This window comes from Cupressus sempervirens, chromosome 3, assembly GCF_028749045.1.
Source record: "Cupressus sempervirens isolate cs-2001-9-10 chromosome 3, ASM2874904v1, whole genome shotgun sequence".
In the NCBI taxonomy this organism is placed as follows: Eukaryota; Viridiplantae; Streptophyta; class Pinopsida; order Cupressales; family Cupressaceae; genus Cupressus; species Cupressus sempervirens.
This window is the reverse complement of record NC_143120.1, coordinates 1118446381-1118464198: the sequence shown is the minus strand read 5'-3', so window position 1 is coordinate 1118464198 and position 17818 is coordinate 1118446381. Positions and strand designations below refer to the sequence as shown.

The window sequence follows — 17818 nt, the reverse complement described above, 5'->3', positions numbered from 1 at the left end:
TCAGCAAGGTATCAGGCATATGGTTTTGACATTGAATATGTCAAGGGTAAAAATAATATGGTTGCTGATGCACTTTCTAGGAGACCCCCAATGATGGAGTGATGCGCCATTTCCGAGATCTCAGCAGATTGGAGGTCCCAACTGTTAGTTGAGTATTCTAAAAATACTCACGCTAGTCAGATTATGGATGGTCTGCTTCAGGATGATTGGTACAAGGTAATGAATGATATTGTATATTATAAGGATAGAATCTACCTACTACTAGAATCTAAACTTAAAATAAATATTATGCACACTATACATGATGCACCTACGGGTCATCCAGGTTTTTTTAAAACCTACAGGCAGATTAGAGAGAGATTCTCATGAAGGGGCTTAAAGACGATGTATTGCAGCATGTTAGAGAGTGCTAGACTTGTTAGCAGAACAAGTTAGAACAGGGCTTCCTAACAGGTTTACTTCAGCCTCTTCCTATTCCAGCTCAGAAGTGGGAGAATATCTCAATGGGTTTTATTACAAGGTTGCCGAGGGTCCAAGGTAGGGACTGCATTTTTGTGGTGGTAGACAAATTGACTAAGTTCTCACACTTCATTGCTATTGCAATGGATTGGTCAGCCTCTCAGGTGGCAGAGTTGTTCTTTTGAAAAGTTTTTCGTCTTCATGGATTACCTAGGACTATTGTGAGTGATAGAGACAATAGGTTTCTTAGCACCTTTTGGCAGGAGGTTTTTAGATTGGTAGGTACCGAGTTGACACCTAGTACTAGCTATCACCCGCAGACGGATGGTCAGACTGAAATAGTGAATAAATGGGTGGAAGGGTATGTGAGAAACTACATTGTAGGTCAGCAAAGAGCTTGGGTTAAATTGTTGTATTTGGGGGAGTATTGCTATAACTCCACATATCATATGTCCATTTGGATGACTCCTTTCCATGCTCTTTATGGTTACAAATCTCTCTCTTTCATTGATTTGGCCTTACAAGACAACAGGGCTCCCTTAGCCAAAGAATGGATTCTGGGTCAATAGGATATTCTTAGATCTCTTAGGGATAATATTCAGTAGGCGCAGAACCAATAGAAGTTATATGTTGATTGACATTGTACTGAGTGGAGCTTCAAAATAGGTGATATGGTTTATCTTCGTCTCTAGCCATATAGACAAAGCTCCCTAAAGCAAAGTGGGTCAGAAAAACTTAAGCCCAAATTTTACAGACCTTATTGCATCACCAAGAGGGTTGGCGAGGTTGCTTACGAGTTGAATTTACCTAGTGACAGTCAAATCCACAACATGTTTCATGTCTCATGCCTCAAGAAGGCAATTGGTTAGCAGGTTGTACCGTCAAAGGGCTTGCCTCCACTTGATGAGGAAGGTAGACTTATAGTGGAGCCGACAGAGGTGACTGAGACCAGGGAAAGGAAGCTGTGAAACAGAGCTGTCAAAGAATATCTAGTCCACTGGAAGGATTTATTGTATGAAGACGCCACTTAGGAAGGTGAGTCTATTTTACAGCATCTAGCATTGAGATTGCTCGAGGGCAAGCAATCTCGGGAAGGGAGGACTATCATGTCCCCTCTTTCGTGCTAGTTCTTTTGGCGCTTGGTTAATCTATCTCCACATCCGGATAAATTAACGACATTACCATAAGGATGCCTGCTAGTCACACGGGAAGAATTGTCTTAAGTTCATCATTTAATGTATTAAAGTACTTTAATAAAGTTACTTTATGTTTTAAAAAGGCTTTCACTTTATAAAGTGACTTAAGTGACTAGAAGACGAAATTGGTGTTTTATCCCACATCTCTTATTCCAACACTTTTCTGTCACTTCGAGGTTATAAATAAGAGGCTCCATCTTGGGAAAGAACACAACGAATATTTGATATTTCTATGAAGTCCTAATGGTTGCTTAAATGTGACTGGATATTCCTAAGGACAAAAACCCTTAAGGAAAAAGGTGAGACTAGACGCAAATTTGGTTCTCACATTGCACTCTTTAGAACTAAGGATTGGAATGATACCTTAATCTCAGATAACTATAATTCCAGGGCAGGAAGGCGATTAAAGATTGCAGTGCTTAATGTCACACACAAGACGATAATTGGAAGAGTTGGGGTTGGGCGGCAAGAAGAGTGAGAATCCATCTATGGCAGAGAGCAATTCCACGCAAGTATTGTTTCCGAGCTTCAGTTGGTTTGTAGCAACGAGGATTAAATATCACAACACCTCGGGGGAACATAGCAAATATGAGGTACTGAACGATAGTCGGCTCTCATTTATATTAACTCCCTCACGTGAGTATTATCACTTAGAAGTAGCAAGTCGAGAGTAACACCAGGAATAACCAATAGAGGTTGGGGGCCTACCGGGACAGTTATAGGCTTGGAGGAAATTCGGGGTAGCAGTTGGGCTGTGTGAAACGCCATTGTCTATCCGATTGGTCATATATCAGAAGTCCTACCGCAGTGAATCGAGGAGGCACGGGAAAAAGGTACAGTCGGTTTAGTGTGTTAAAGACTGCAGACGACATTTGATATCAAATACAAGGACGTAGATGCTGGGAGGACATTCTTAACTCCATTGAACTTCCAATTGGTACTCCTTCCAGGGACGAAACTGTATGTTAATTACTGTTCTCCCTCCAATCATTGTATTTTCTTTCTAATTGAAGTTGGGAAAAACTGTCATCAAAACATGGTGTCACAGCTGTGGGGTATTAGTGAGATTATAATCCGTTTTGAAATATTATTGTTGTTGAACCACCATTTCAGAAGTTGATTGAAGGAAGACAAGTTTTCATAGTTTAATAAAACTATTTCATACCATCTCTGTTTGAAATCAGTACAGTAGCATGTTAGTAATAATTTTTCTTAAAGACTTGATTTCATGACAACTGTTTGACGAAATTCTCATAGTCAAAGTTCAACATTTTTTAGCCAATCCAGTAGAGATCAATACTATTAGTTGTTGTTGAAGGCATGCAAATATTATAATTTTCCTCGTATGTGTGAACATCCGTTGGGATTTAGTAATTTGCCATTTTGGAGGTGAAAGATCCTCCCTATTTACTTGTAGTTTCAGTGAGAGTAACTTCTCACCCTATTTAGCTCTTGTTTCGAGTTAATGTAATCTGAAGTGCTATCATTGTTAATATAATTTTCTCTGCCTCTGCGAGTTCCAGACTTGTGTTTGTTTTGCATGAAATTATAGTTTGTGATCTCATTCATACTTGCGTGAGGCTGAAACTAGAATAACCACTCAAAGGGAGGGCAATTTAAGAACCGTACGCAAGGCAAGAGAGTGATTGGACGACCACTTGTTACCCCTATTGTTACATCCCAAAATTTGCCCTAATTTTTAATTTGGTCATAATTGTTGGTTTAACGAATTATTTCTTTTCCTGATCATGTGAAACAAGCTAGTTAATAATATACGTTGTTAACAGATTATTTCTCTTCTTGATCATGTGAAAAAAATTAGTTAATCATATACGTTGTACCAACTGATAACAAATTATTTCTTTCATGATCATGTGAAATGAGTTAGTTATTATAGACATTGATGAAATAGCCAGTAACCTATAACTGCCATTAGATGATTAACAATTATTTAATTTGAATTAATGATCAATATATTTTGAATTAATGTGTTGGCGAGAATGTTTTGCTTGGGTGATTGTAGAAGAATACTGAAGAGAGGGGAAGCATTGCTAAACGGGACAATTGAAATGGGATGGTCGTTTGGTTCAGTCATCAGGATCGATAGGTATGACCTAAGACTCCCTTGGAAAGGATACGAAGACTTGACCACAGCTTACATTATGGGACCGCATGAGCTATTAGGAAAACAATATATTAAAAACATGAAATAATCTAAATTAAATATAATTCATACCTTTAGAGATTTATTATTATTTTATCATTATTATAAACACTTAAAATACGAACACATATATATAAAAATGAAATAACACTAATAAATTTTAATAATATAATCTAATGATGTCATCTCATCAATATACATATGTGAACTTATATAAGAGCATGTAATAATAATAAAATAAAGTTTAAAACTCTTCAACTCCTTATTTCTTTTCCCTCCTTGCTTCTCTTCCTTTCAAATCGAATTAAGTTTTGAATTCGATTGGATATCTTGGATAACCAATAGTAGCCGAAGAATCACGGCTAGCCTTTAAGGCAAGCCGTGAACCAACCAAGATGCATCACCCTCTCTATGTTTGATACGACTTCCTTTCAAGCCGTATGAAATTATTTCGTGCCAAACCTTTCGTTTTGTTTGCATAACCAAGTACCCTGGTCTTCCATTACTCCACTAATAATCTGCATTTCGTGAACCAAGTCTCAAACCCGCAGGTGTGATAATAGTCGACAGGAGTTCTGGCCAAGGACGGGAGGAGTCACTTCCCAATTAGTATTCGGCCAAGAACACAGGTCATGTTTAAATACTGCATTCCATATTATATTATCTTCATCTTTGAATTATGGACCGACTGCAGTTAGCTTTATGATATGCTAAGTATGTAAAAGAAATCGATCATTGTTTTATTTAGAAGTGAAACCATCCATGCATCAGTAGGACTGTAAAGGGAGCCATTGTGTAATCTGTTCTCACAAGTTATCTTCATTGGGTTATAAACCAAATGGACAAGCATCCAAATTACTCTGCCAATAGTTTACTGCAAACCCTTGAGTTATTGAGATCATTAATTTTACCTCTGTATTCTGGTAATATCTTTCGGAACGAATTGTATTTGTAAATAGTGCTGATAACAGTTTCTCTTAAACATGATGTCATAATGATCAGAATATTCATAGAATTATAATCACTGAGGAAGTCACAAGTAAGAAGCTACGAAATGGTGAAGAGGTGTATGAATACATCAGAGTGCTCAAACACCGAGGAATTCACCGGCAAAGAAGCCATGAAGGGTGAAAATGTGTAAATTAAATGGAATGGTTATAATCTTTCAAGCACCTAGGATTCACCGGCAAAGAAGCCATGAATGGTGAAGAGGTGGAGATAACCTGCAAGAACCAAGAATGAAATCAGATATAAATAACTATGTAATGAAAACACATAATAGCTCATGCATTTCTTGATAATGAAATTGTTGTCAAGTCGAGTGGTAGAGATTGGGTTTACGAACCCAAATTGAAATCCTTGGCCAATGTAGTTATAGGCATATGTGCCAATCATGAGATCTTTTTGTTTATCCATAGACATCAATTATATAGATATAACTGATGGGGCACTCAAACCACTGGGTTGTTCGGATGGCTAGACTTAAGAACATCCCAAGCTTGATCCCGGGGTAGGGAGGGCCGTTCTATTAAGTTAGGATGTGTGGGGTATAAGTATGGTCCGCGGTTGGGAGATTAAGCCTATGTCAATGCTTCTCCTCTCACCAATGCCGAGGCTCGAACAACATGATAAAGGGATTCCTCCATTATTTCTGTATGTTTCTTTTGCACTTTTACCTTTAAATCTATAGAAGAATAAATAGATTGTATAGTTTTCTAATAGCGTAAATTGAATGAATATATTAGTTGATATAGAAGATAGTCGTTACTTTTTTTTCAGTTGAACATGTTATCAATTAGTAATGGTTTAAATGTTAGCAATGTATTCATTTAATTATTTCGTTATATCAGCTGAATATGAATTACCTTTAGAATAGAAAACAGTTACTTTTTCCTAGTTAAATTTAGTTAATGGAAGTCATTTTTCATGTGAAATGGAATCAGTTATTTATTAAATCAGATAATTAGGTGTTTTAAATTGGTTATGAAAATTCGTATGTTACACATATGAACATCCCAAAACCATTGTACGGTGGTTTGCTGCCAGAAATAATCCGCACGTGAGATGACAAGTGGGAGGAAGTCGAGTGATCATATTGCTATGGGATCACTGTATAGGATTCTAGAGGGATGCACAACATTTGTCGTACAAATATATTCGACAGGTCATGCTGCATGAGTTGGACAAAGAAACAAACATTCTGAAGTTGTATGAAGCAATTCTTTGACTGTACAGGTAAGGTTGAATACCCAAATTTGATCATATGCCAGTTGGAAAGGCCATACGAAGTAAGGAAGTGATGCCACGTTGCCTGAGAATAGGGTGCCGTACGCCACCAATATAGTACCCAATGCCCTTGGGAACATTAGTGATACTACACTAGTGTGAATTGAAGCTCACATCAAGCTGAGGAGAATGTCATAGAATTTGACTGACGGAGAGAAGATTAAGTTCTATTCCTGGAACATAGTACACATCAAGGAATATTGGTTTCTTTTCTCTAGATTGAATTTGGGTATTGCCTCTTCCAACAATAGTGTAGTCTTCTTTCCTCCAAAAATAACTGAATTTGAGAATGGCTAGAAATCTGGGAACCAATCCTGACAATGAGTAAAGTGCGCAAGGCACTTGAATATACTAGGTAGAGGATTTTATATGATATGTAGGTCTTTTAGCCATGAAGGTGTAAAAGGAAGATTCAACTAGCTTAGTGTTATTTATAAGATGTGCTTGAGGGTGTGAACTAGATTGCTTAGCTTTAGAAGCTAAGCGTTCCCAACACTGCAACTTCATACGACCAAACTTATGGCAATTGTTGTACTGAATTTTTTTCTTTGGGCCTTCTAATAACTAAGTAGAAGGATTCTACTGACATGACTGAGAGAGTTGATAGTTGTGTGTGGATTTAGTTGAGAAGGTTTGAGAGTTAGAAGATGAGTTGGCAACCCTACCGAATTGCTGTTTCTTTTTGATGGAGTAGCAGAATATAGAGATTGGAAATCAAAACATCAGAATAAGTGGAAGCAACATTGAGAGTATCAACAAAGTGCTCATAGGAAGATGAAAGACTCTTCAGGGTGATCACCTCAATGTCTTTTTCCTTTTGCGTCAAATGGCTTTTAGCTAATCACAAATGTCTTTGATTTTATTGAGATGGTCTTGCAGGGACACTTGTTCATCCATCATGATTGAGAGTTGAGCATGTTCTCTAGGAAGAATGCATGACTCTTATTCGAGGATTCATGTAAACCTTTTAGACGAAATCTGCGGTAGGTAAACATTAGTAACAAATTTTTCGATGAGCATGACTGCTTCTTGATTCTGCTCATCCAATGTATCCTACTCTTTGCCTACTTCCTTGGGACTTTTTTCTTGATTTATTTGGCCATATACACACACACACACATAGAAATATATGTATAGATATATGTACACACATAGAAATATATGTATATATATCTATACATATATCTATACATATATATATGCATATTATATATATATACACACACACACACACACACACACACACACAAATATGTATATGCTTAGATGTATGTGTGTGTGTGTGTGTGTGTGTGTGTGTGTGTGTATTACTCATGTGCGTGTGTTGTCATATATATGTGTGTGTGTATATAGTTATTGTTTTATTTATCTTGTCACATTTTATATTTTACATTGTACTTTGGTTTTATTTTTTCATTTTCTTCCTGTAGGTTACTTATTTGTGCTTTTTATTCCTTGTTCCCGTCCTCGCTTTGTGTGCCTTCCCCAACTCTCTGAGTTATATATTTTGGGATTGGCTTTAGTTTGCCACTTACATTTTCATCTTTGGCATTCTCTTTCATCCAGATGATGGATCACAGAGTGTGATCCGAAATGTTGGTGCTAAAAACTCATACACAATCAAATCTAGAAGCTTACAGATGACATTCTAATGGATTATGGAAATTTGATTACATTAATCGTCAGCATTCGCTGCTTCCAGATAATGTAGTTTTTGCCATTGAATATTTGACTGCCTTCCAACAGAATATTGGTCAAAGATGTTATTGCATGCTTTTCAAGGCATGACAAGACACGAAACTGAGATGGCTGAATGCACAAATTTGAATGTGCTGATTATGGAGGTAGGTACAGGTACAGATTTCAATGTGAATCCTATTGGTACAAAATTAGAGGCATATAATACAAGATACCTAGAAAAATCCGAAGACAACCCAATTGAGATCTCAGAAAACCCGATCAAGAATATGTAAATGAAATAAGGTTCTGCATGACACAAAATTTGAGGCATACAAAGTAAGGTACCAAAAAAATCCAAAGACAACCTAGTTGAGGTCTCAAAAAAATCCACCAAGAATTTGTAAATGAAATTTCAACCCGACCAAAAAATAGAGAGATGTGGCACAAACCCTAGGTGGCTGAGTAAAAACACTATAATTGAAGAAAAACTGCCATGGATTTATCAAAAAAAGACTGATAACTGTAATGGTTGAAGCAAAAATGACCAACAAAATGGCAAAGTTGACCGTAAAAGCAAGTTGTTTTGAAGAAAAGACTACCGAGGTGTTAGAATCACGTCAGAGGTAAAAAAAGGTCGTTTTGACCAAAAACACCTTCAAATGGAGCAGAACTCGACCATAAAACTGGTTGTTTTGGGCAGAGAAAGTTCTACAAATGGTCGTGTTGGCAACAAAACGACATTAAGAAGATTCACAGGTTGCAGCGGAGACACGAACAAAGATATACAACATTTTTTGTTCAGGAAAATGACCAAGAAACCCTCGACCATAACCCACGAACAGGAAGGTTGGAGAAATGGTGGCATGTAATGATGTAATGAACCGTAGTTGGGTTTTGTAAAACAAACTTTTGCAAACTTCGGTCAAGCCCAAAATAATTTCAAAACATTTGAACAAATAAATTCAATGAAGAAATTATAATATTTAAAAAAAAAAAAACAAAAACTTCGATACCATATTACAAATTAATTGTTAAATAATCGAATGATTCATGTGCAAAGAACAATTTTTTTTCTTATTGAGTTTACAATCGAAATGTTTCTAAAAAGAAACATACAACTAATAGAAAGAATCTACTACAAGATAATATCTAGAAGTGACCATTTAAATAAAAATAAAATAACTTAGGAGATACTATTTTTATAAAGTTAACTTGTCAACTGTTTGTAAAAAAATATGTTAATGTTATGGTTATTCTACACAAACCACCCAAAAACATTCTAATTATATTTGTTCTGTTATACTCTTGGTACAAGGGTAGTTATTCATTTCACTCAAAATTCTCTTTTAGTGTTTTCTGTTCCAATAGAAAAGGAATTGCAGCCTTGACAGGTTGCATTCATATTTATTCCCACTGAGGTGTACATCTTTTATGATGGCCGTACCAATTTGAGACAATTGCTAATATTGGTGATAGGAAATTATTTTTAGAGATGATATGATACTGCTGCTGTTGGTAATCAATTTTAGTTGCATTTTTTCAGTGATAATCAGTCTTTTAGTTCATGAGTCATATCTTCTTCTTGTAAATAAAATTAACAGTTGATTCTTGCTTTGTAAGTCTGGAAAGCTATGCCATACTGACATTAAGAAATTATGACTTTCGAGCATTATTGTTTCTAACAATAATCTGTCATTCCCCGCTAGGTTTAGTATTTGTAATTCTTAATCTAGAAGGCTTGCTACCAACAAGTATTTTACTATAAAATTTGTTTAACTCCTTTCATTGTATGCTCTCACCTTGGCCATAATGAGATCTTAGTGATCAAAAACTGTTAAGATTGCATGTATTGTCCATTGTAAAATTGTAAACATAGAAAAATTTCAGTTCGGCACATTACATAGATTAATTTATTATTTTATGAGCAAGTGATTGTTGCTAGGTTAAAAAAATTGTATTTTATTTGTATCATATAATGGAAAACAAGGATTACAAATCATATAGTCATCTATAATTTGTTGTTTTGCAATACATGAAAACATTTTTCCTTTGTTGATGTTATTTATGTATTTGTGTAGCTCGGAACTTGGGGGGGAGGTACTTTTGACATTTAACAAGGACTTAAAAAAAGTGAGTGAAACAATTTTTTAATGGAGATTGTCTGATAACTTTCTTTAAACTGTAAAGAAAAGAAGTTTATTAGTCCCTTTGGTATTTCCTCTTCTTTGTTTCTTAAGAAAGAACATGATATATGTTTGGGTTTTTTTGGATGTTATACCACTTTATGTTAGGATATCATTACTTAAGTGCACATACTTAGTGCATGCAAGTTTATTGTACTATTTTATGCATTGGTGGCAATGAATGCTTAATCTCATTTTAAAGGAAATTATGAATCGGTGGTATTATTAGAAATAGGAAATACTGAGGAGGGACGGAGGTGAATCAATATTCCACAAACTTTTGCCCAAATATGGATATCATTTACAATCTTATAACTTGCATATGAAAGTAAACTGATTAAGCTGAACAGTAAACACAACTATAAAGTAATGCAACACATAACACCATATTTTGTTAACTAGGGAAACCCTGGCCAAGGGAAAACCCCAGTGGGGATGGTACCCACAAAATGATCCACTGATCAAAAGTATTTGGTGAAAGATATTAACCCTGTTAGGACTGTATTACATCCGTATAGTGTCTCAGTCCTTTTTAGAGGACTAGGCCTTGTTAGAAGCCTCAACCCTGTTAGGAGTTGTTATTACAATTACAGAAAGTATGCAAGATGAGCCCATTGCCCAAACATGCAATATACAATAATGTTTTTCAATACAAGAGATAAATACAAAACCTGTTACTGCTGGTGATATCTTCAATAACTGATTTGCCTTTGCTGCTCTTCACAAAATTGATCACATGTCTGTACTATGATCAAACATCGGAATTCACATCTCAAACAATATTATAATTGCTTACTATTTCACTTCAACATTCACACAACTTTGCATTTCAAGTAATGTCCTTTATACTATATTTCTTTATACTGTCGGCCTTCATATTTTTATGCGCTTGTCAAAGTACAAATTTAACTCATGCTGACTTCGTGTTAACATCTAGGATGTTGTCCCTAATTAATCAAGTAATTATTTTGATAAACAAAATAATTCCTTAATATAAAATATTTGATTCCTTGTCTTTATCCTGTTCTGTTGGTCCATTACTGCAACTGAAAAAACTGCAATAACTTCGTCCATACAACCTCACTCTCTTAGTTATAGAATCCTCATACTCTATTCTATTCGCATCTCAGTGCGCACATGCTAGAAATACCTCTGTGAATTGCGCTGATTAAAATAGTGCCTATGTTGATAGAGAAACTTTGTGATATTTAGACAATTTTCTAAGTACTTGTATCAAATCTTTATCTCTATGATTTTCTCTATTAATCCTGACTATATGTTGCCATAAATGACAACCTTATATCATCTACCCCAGTCAAATTGCCAACAATCTTCCCCTTTGGCATTGATGGCAACATATGGGAAAATTGGCTAAGTCCCCAAGACTCAAAATTACAAAATTTCAAAACTTGTAACATTTGTTACATAGCCATTACAAAATTTACAAAAATTGTGGATCGTCATCTTATTTATACCATCTTTACATAAGGATACCCCCCTTTGACTATGCTCTTACTTATAACTCCCTTATACTATTTTCTTTACATACAATTATATTCTTTACATACAATTTTCCTCACTATACTCCCCTTTTGACATCAATGACCAAGGTGGTGCCAAAACTTATATACATATCAAAATTTTGAACTTCTACCTTTAAGATTGCTGAGTGGGTATCAATGTGATGCAATCTGCAAAATTCTTCTTCAAGATAGAGAATTCTTTGTCAAACCTTTCCTTGACTGCTTTAGATATGTTGAGTAATGCACATAGCCCATAAGATGCAATCTCTACTGCATTCAAATTTGAATACACAAACTTGTCATATGATGCTTTAGACGAAATGCTATCCAATTGTTTCTGCACATAGTCAAACTGTAAGGTAAGATGCTCTCTCAATAGTGAGAATCTTTTCGATATCCTTTCCTTTTTAGCTCTAATAACCCAATATCATCATGAATTATGCTAACTCTGCTCTCTACGTCCATGATCTGTACATTAGGACTTTGTGCTTCAATATTAATGGTCTTCAACATAGTCAATTTGGCTGTTAGCTCATCTGAGATATCTCTGACAAAATTATGTGGCAAAATACATTTGCCATATAATGCTTTTGCTTCAGTCAAGCATCTCCTTAATTCCTTGATGCTAACTGTGTGAACTCATTAGCAAAAGCTTTGATCTCTTCCTTTGCTCTTGTATGAGGGCCAGATTCATTAACTCTAATGGATATGGTACTCTGTAATTTGTCAGTGACTTCCATCAATGAGTTTTGCAGATTTTTTACTGTTTTGTTCTTCTCAATCAACTTGCTCAGAGATGATATCAACTCAATTTGATCATCATCCTCTCCAGATAGAGTTGCCAAGGCTGATTCAAGTGGTGACCTTGAAGAACTCGGTTCAATTGTCTTTTGAGGAGTCTGCTGAATAGGTGCATTGACTTCTGCTTCTTGCCTTCTTGCCTGTGCCTTGTTTTGTTTCTTATCTTCCTTGTCTTTTTCTGCCTCATCCTTCCTTCCCCTGCCTCATCTTTCTTTTCCTTTTCCTTTTTCTTTTTATTCCTCTCCTTTCTCCTCCTCTTCATTCTTTGAACTTGTGTGACCTACCAAATTGTCAACAATAGAGGTGCCATAATCCTTAAAAGGATCTTTTGCTGTGTCCATTGTAATGCTTGTGCTATCCACATGCATTATATCTGTCCCAATTGTGACTTGTGGCATTTTTGATGTCTCTGCTGCTTCTTCCATCTCTGAATCTTTTTCTGCTGCTGCTGGTATGGGTACTGATTTATCTTGTTGTTCTTCTTGTTACTCTGTTGTAGGGATTGCTCCCGCTATCACTTTTCTTTCCTCTTTTGTGCTCGGTTCCATAGAAGTTATAACTTTTACAATAGCCTCTTCTGTTTCTTTGTTTACCTCTTCATAGTTTCCTTCCATTATCAATATCGCTCTTTTCTTATTTCTCAGTAAGGGCTCAATGCTCTTCATTATGTTTGCAAGGTGCTCATAAAACAAATAACATCAGTTTCAACCATAAAACAAATTTCATCTTTATATTTCTCAATTAGGGATGGTGGTATTTTAAATCATTTGCTTCATTTCTGCTTGAAAACTCTTCATCGTCCTAGTGATATCTTCAGTCATTCTATCCTTTGGTTGCTTTCTGTAATAATGTGTGATCAGATCCACTGTGCATCTGTTAGAATTCCATTCAAAATGTGGCATGCGAGGAAACTTTCCTATTACTTGGAAAAAAAAATGTGTCAATAAGGATTCAAATCTGAATATTGCATTCTTAGTCTTCTTTATTCTGTCTATGTTGTCTAGTATTTGCTGCCTCAAAATCTCACACATATTGACCTTTTCCTTTTCAACTGTCATCATGTATGCTGCATGGATAAATCCTGCTGGAACAGAGTTCAATCTAGAACTATAATTCATCTTATATCCAATTATCTTGCTTACAAGTCTAACATGAACTTCCTTGATCATGTACAACTTCATGTTTCTTCCATCTGATACTATTTTCAGGCTTTTTTCCACTAACTTCTCTACATTCTTCAAATTTACAGGGTTACTATCCTCATTGCTCAATCCATTTAGTTTGTGAATCGTGTCATCAATCATAACAAGTATGTCTCCTACCTAGAACATATCTTCATGTATATGGCTCAAAATTATTCTTGTCCATTCATGATTGTCAAATTCCGTAAAGAACATATGCTTTGTGATGTTTACGTTTTCCAAATGTTCAAAACCCTTGTTTCACTGTCAGGTCGTTGTTGTACACTAGGTTCATATCTTTATGAATGTCATTGTTTCCTATCAACTCAAATTTGCAATGGATGTACACATAGATGTCTTCTATGTGCAAAACCCTATTCGACACTTATGAAATGCTCTTGATGGATCATCTTCTAGTGAAATGTATGGGTGCTTCTTAAACTTGTATCCAGGTCTCTCACTCACATCACAAATAGTAGGGGTTGCCATTCCTTTCAATTTAAACTTCAAATTATGATTGCGCAAGCGATAAATACCTCAAGTTTGTGAAACTTAAGGCTTGCTGAATTCACTTTCAAATCTGCTTCAAAACACTTAACTTTGCTCTTAAATTCGCTCCAAGGACTCCTTGCACGATCAAATGGTACTCAAAAATCCGATTTTGATCCTTAAATCACTTCCAATTAACTTTTGCATTAATTGTCCAAGTACGCAGGTGATAAAAAGCTGTTTATGTTTATTAGTGTACTTCTTTTACTTTGCACTCAGATATGAACTCTAAATCTCATGCGCTCTTAACCATAGCTTCCTTGCATCCTTTTCTACCTCATACTAACTTCCCAAGTCTCAATTCCCACTCTAAGGTTTTCTATACCGTTTTGATGCTGATTTAGTTATATTAATTGATGAAATGAACTGCTCAATCAGATTGTGATTGGTTGGTGACTATAACTGACTTTAATTTGTTTTCAGCTGCTTCACTTGACTGACTTTCCAACACAGCATATGAACTTGCTGGTTCCTTAGCTTTAACAAATGATTCAACAAGGTTTCCTACAAGATCTTTCACATTCTCTTTCTGACTGTTACTATTGTTCTCATTCCTTTTGATTGTTCATATTCCTTCTAGGATTTGGTTCTCATGTTATTCCTCATGTTGTTAGGCATTCTCATATTTTTCATTCTACAGTGTCTTGCTTTATGTTCCATGTTGTAACAAATCTAACAAACTATAACATTGTTTTCATACCTAGGTTCTGACTGATTGATCTGTGCTCTGCAATCTCTAGCTATATGCCTAAAGTTCTTGCACTTATAACACATAATGCCATTCCTTATAACATTGGTTCCTCCAATTGGTCTATTAGCTGCAGGGTTATTACCTCTAAATATTCTATTATTATCATTATTGAACTTAGGTTTCTTACATTCAATAGCTCTATGACCAAAACCATGACAATTATAACAATAACTAGAACGGGGTTTAAATGACTTACCTGTACAGTCCCTCTTCATGTGACTAAATTCATTGCATGCATAACATCTTCCTCTGAATGGGTTCCTTACTTCTTTAGGTGATTCAACTTGTTCAGGTTGCTTAGGCACATCTTCAGATTGACTGGACTCAACCTTGTTCAGATATTTTTCTTGCTTAGGCTGTTGGATACCAGTATCTGATTCTTTTGTAATCTCATTTTATTTAAGGGTTCAATGTTCTTCATTATGCTTGCAAGGTGCTCATCATCCTTTACTTCGCATAACTTCCTTATCAATCTTTCTCTTATACTCTTGTCCTCTTCAACAACTCTCTTCTTTCTGTTAACTAAACTCTCACATAAATATTTGGAGATCTGTCTTTGTATGTCTTCAAATTTCCTATTAGACAATATCATGTCTAATGACTGAATTCTCTAGCTCAAACTTCTCAAAATTGCTATATAAGTCATAAAATTTGTTCAATTGTGCAAAATGTACATTACCAATTATCATACAATTCAATCTTTCAACTTTTGGTTTCCACTTCTTCCTTTCTCCAGTAGTTACTTCTGTTTTTATTATCTTTGTTTCTCTCTTGAGTTCTTCTTTTGCGTTCTCAGGCTCTGAATTTGCATTCTCTCTCTTGTTCAATGCTCTTCTTCTATTTGCCCATGGAAGTAGCCAACGTCTTTCTCTTCTTTCCTAGACCACTGGCCCTTTCTTTCACTCTCTTGTACTTAGGTGGTTCAACTGGTTCCTGTTTAACCTCTCCAAATCTGGCTAACCTTCTGGTGCTAGTTGGAGTAGTTGACTGAACTTTAATAATACTAACATCTTCCTTATCCCTTAACTGAACTGGTGGAACAAATGTTAGTTGCACAGGTGCAACTGCTGCATAGGGTGCTATAGGTGTAATGACCCTCGATTGTTATGAATCCTTGTATTGATAATTTTTCATGTTTAACTCATATAAAATTATAATATTTGTTAGTTAAATATAAGAGTTCTGATAAATCAAATAAGATCAACTCATATCGAATATTTAAATATTTATTCTTAATCAAAATAATAATTATTGTTATTTATTCATTTATGACCAATCAAAATAATATTAACCAAATAATAATTAATTTTTTATCAACTCATAATAATTTATTTACTAATTTGTTATCAAATAAATAATAATTATTAATCAAAAAACTAATCAAGTCATCTATTGAACAAAATAGAAAGCCAATAATAAACTAAAATTATTTAGAAAACAAAAGGGTGACATTTGAAAAGTTGTGACCTCCCAAATCTGTTTCCATATATTAAAGGAGATGGTAGTTTGTTCTAGTGGCATGGAAAAACTTATAGGTAAACAAGAGCCCCAAGAGGCCCTCCCCTAGGAACTAAGTATCTGATCACAACCACTCCCTAAGAAAGGGATTATTTGGAAATTTAGAATGTAGTTTTTTAGATACTCATAAGTAATAATAAGTAGTTAGTATTTTACTCTTTGATGATTTTATTTCCTGGAGTACTAACATGTATTGCAAGCGCATTATCCAGGAGCTCAATTTTTTTGACAAAGAACCAATGGACATTACAGTGGTATTAGAGTATAATGTTGCCATCCTATGAGTAGAAGTTCATGCAAACTTAGGAGAGAAGAACAAAGAAGACCGCCATGAACGAAATGGCCAACTAGCTAAGGACTTTTATGGAACAAACAAACCAAACCCTCACGAGTCAATACAAAATATTTGATAAATCCAAACAAACCCTTCTAGAAGCCTTGCAAAATATGGGAAACTCTATTTATAACTTGAACAATAACTCTTCCCATAGGAGAGCTATAAGTTGGAATGAACCAGAAATTAATAAGTCATCATCTTCTAGAATCTCCAAACCACCCTTCTTACCAGGAGAAGAAGCACCGATGGAAAGAGGAGGGGATAGATAAACCCACCAATAACACAGTAAAAAATGCAAGAGCCTATGCAAGCCTTGGAGCTGAAATTAGGGGACTCGTAACATTTGTAGGATTTGCGAGGGTCAAAAACATGATGCCCCTAAAAGAACAAGGAGATACATAAATAAAGATCCCAAACACAATACTCCAAATTTCGATGGCTCAAGAAAAATGACAGCCCATGCATGGCTCCAAAAATTAAACACCTATTTTCCTCAGCCCAATGACTGAAGAAGATGCTCTCCAATTTGCCACATTCCACTTAGAAGGAACATCACATAAATGGTGGAACACTAGGCTTTTCTCCCTCGGCCATCAAAATATAACTTCTTGCCAATAAGTCTCTCAAAAACTTATCAAACAATTTGACTAAGTTCAACTTGAGTGGTATTTCAAAGAACTCACTCATCTAAGACAACATGGGACAGTAGAAGAATTTGCAAATGATTTCCAAAAGCTTTCAGTCATGGTCCTCGACTTATCCCAAAGGAGGCACACCAGGCTTTTCTCCCTTGGCCATCAAAATATAACTTCTTGCCAAGAATTCTTTCAAACACTTATCAAACAGTTTGACTAAGTTCAACTTGAGTGGTATTTCAAAGAACTCACTCATCTAAGACAACATGGGACAGTAGAAGAATTTGCAAATGATTTCCAAAAGCTTTTAGTCACGGTCCTCGACTTATCTGAAAGAAGGCTTACATATTTATTTCAATCTGTTGAAGGTTTAAAATGTTTCACTAAAAACATAGTCAACCTTTTAGAACCTCAGAGAGTGGAAAAAACTAGAAAGGTGGAATCTAATACAACCAAGGAAAGATTTAGAGTATATCCATCCAGGACTCCAAATAAGCACGAAGTATCAAAAAGAGATAATAGAGGTAAAACATGTTACTTTTATAAAGAACCATG

The 17818-nt window shown here is 35.4% G+C and overlaps 1 protein-coding gene across 2 annotated transcripts in view; it reads left to right on the top strand.

Moving 5' to 3' along the window:
• Positions 1 to 17818, top strand: part of LOC149570720 (uncharacterized) — a 65167-nt gene that overhangs the window by 26123 nt on the left and 21226 nt on the right. The window contains exon 3 of one of the 2 annotated variants that reach the window (XR_016363021.1): positions 9864 to 9915. The exons of the other annotated variant lie outside the window; for it this stretch is intronic. The gene's annotated coding sequence lies outside the window, so the exon portion shown is untranslated. The remainder of the gene's footprint in view (positions 1 to 9863; positions 9916 to 17818) is intronic. 2 annotated transcript variants of the gene reach the window in all.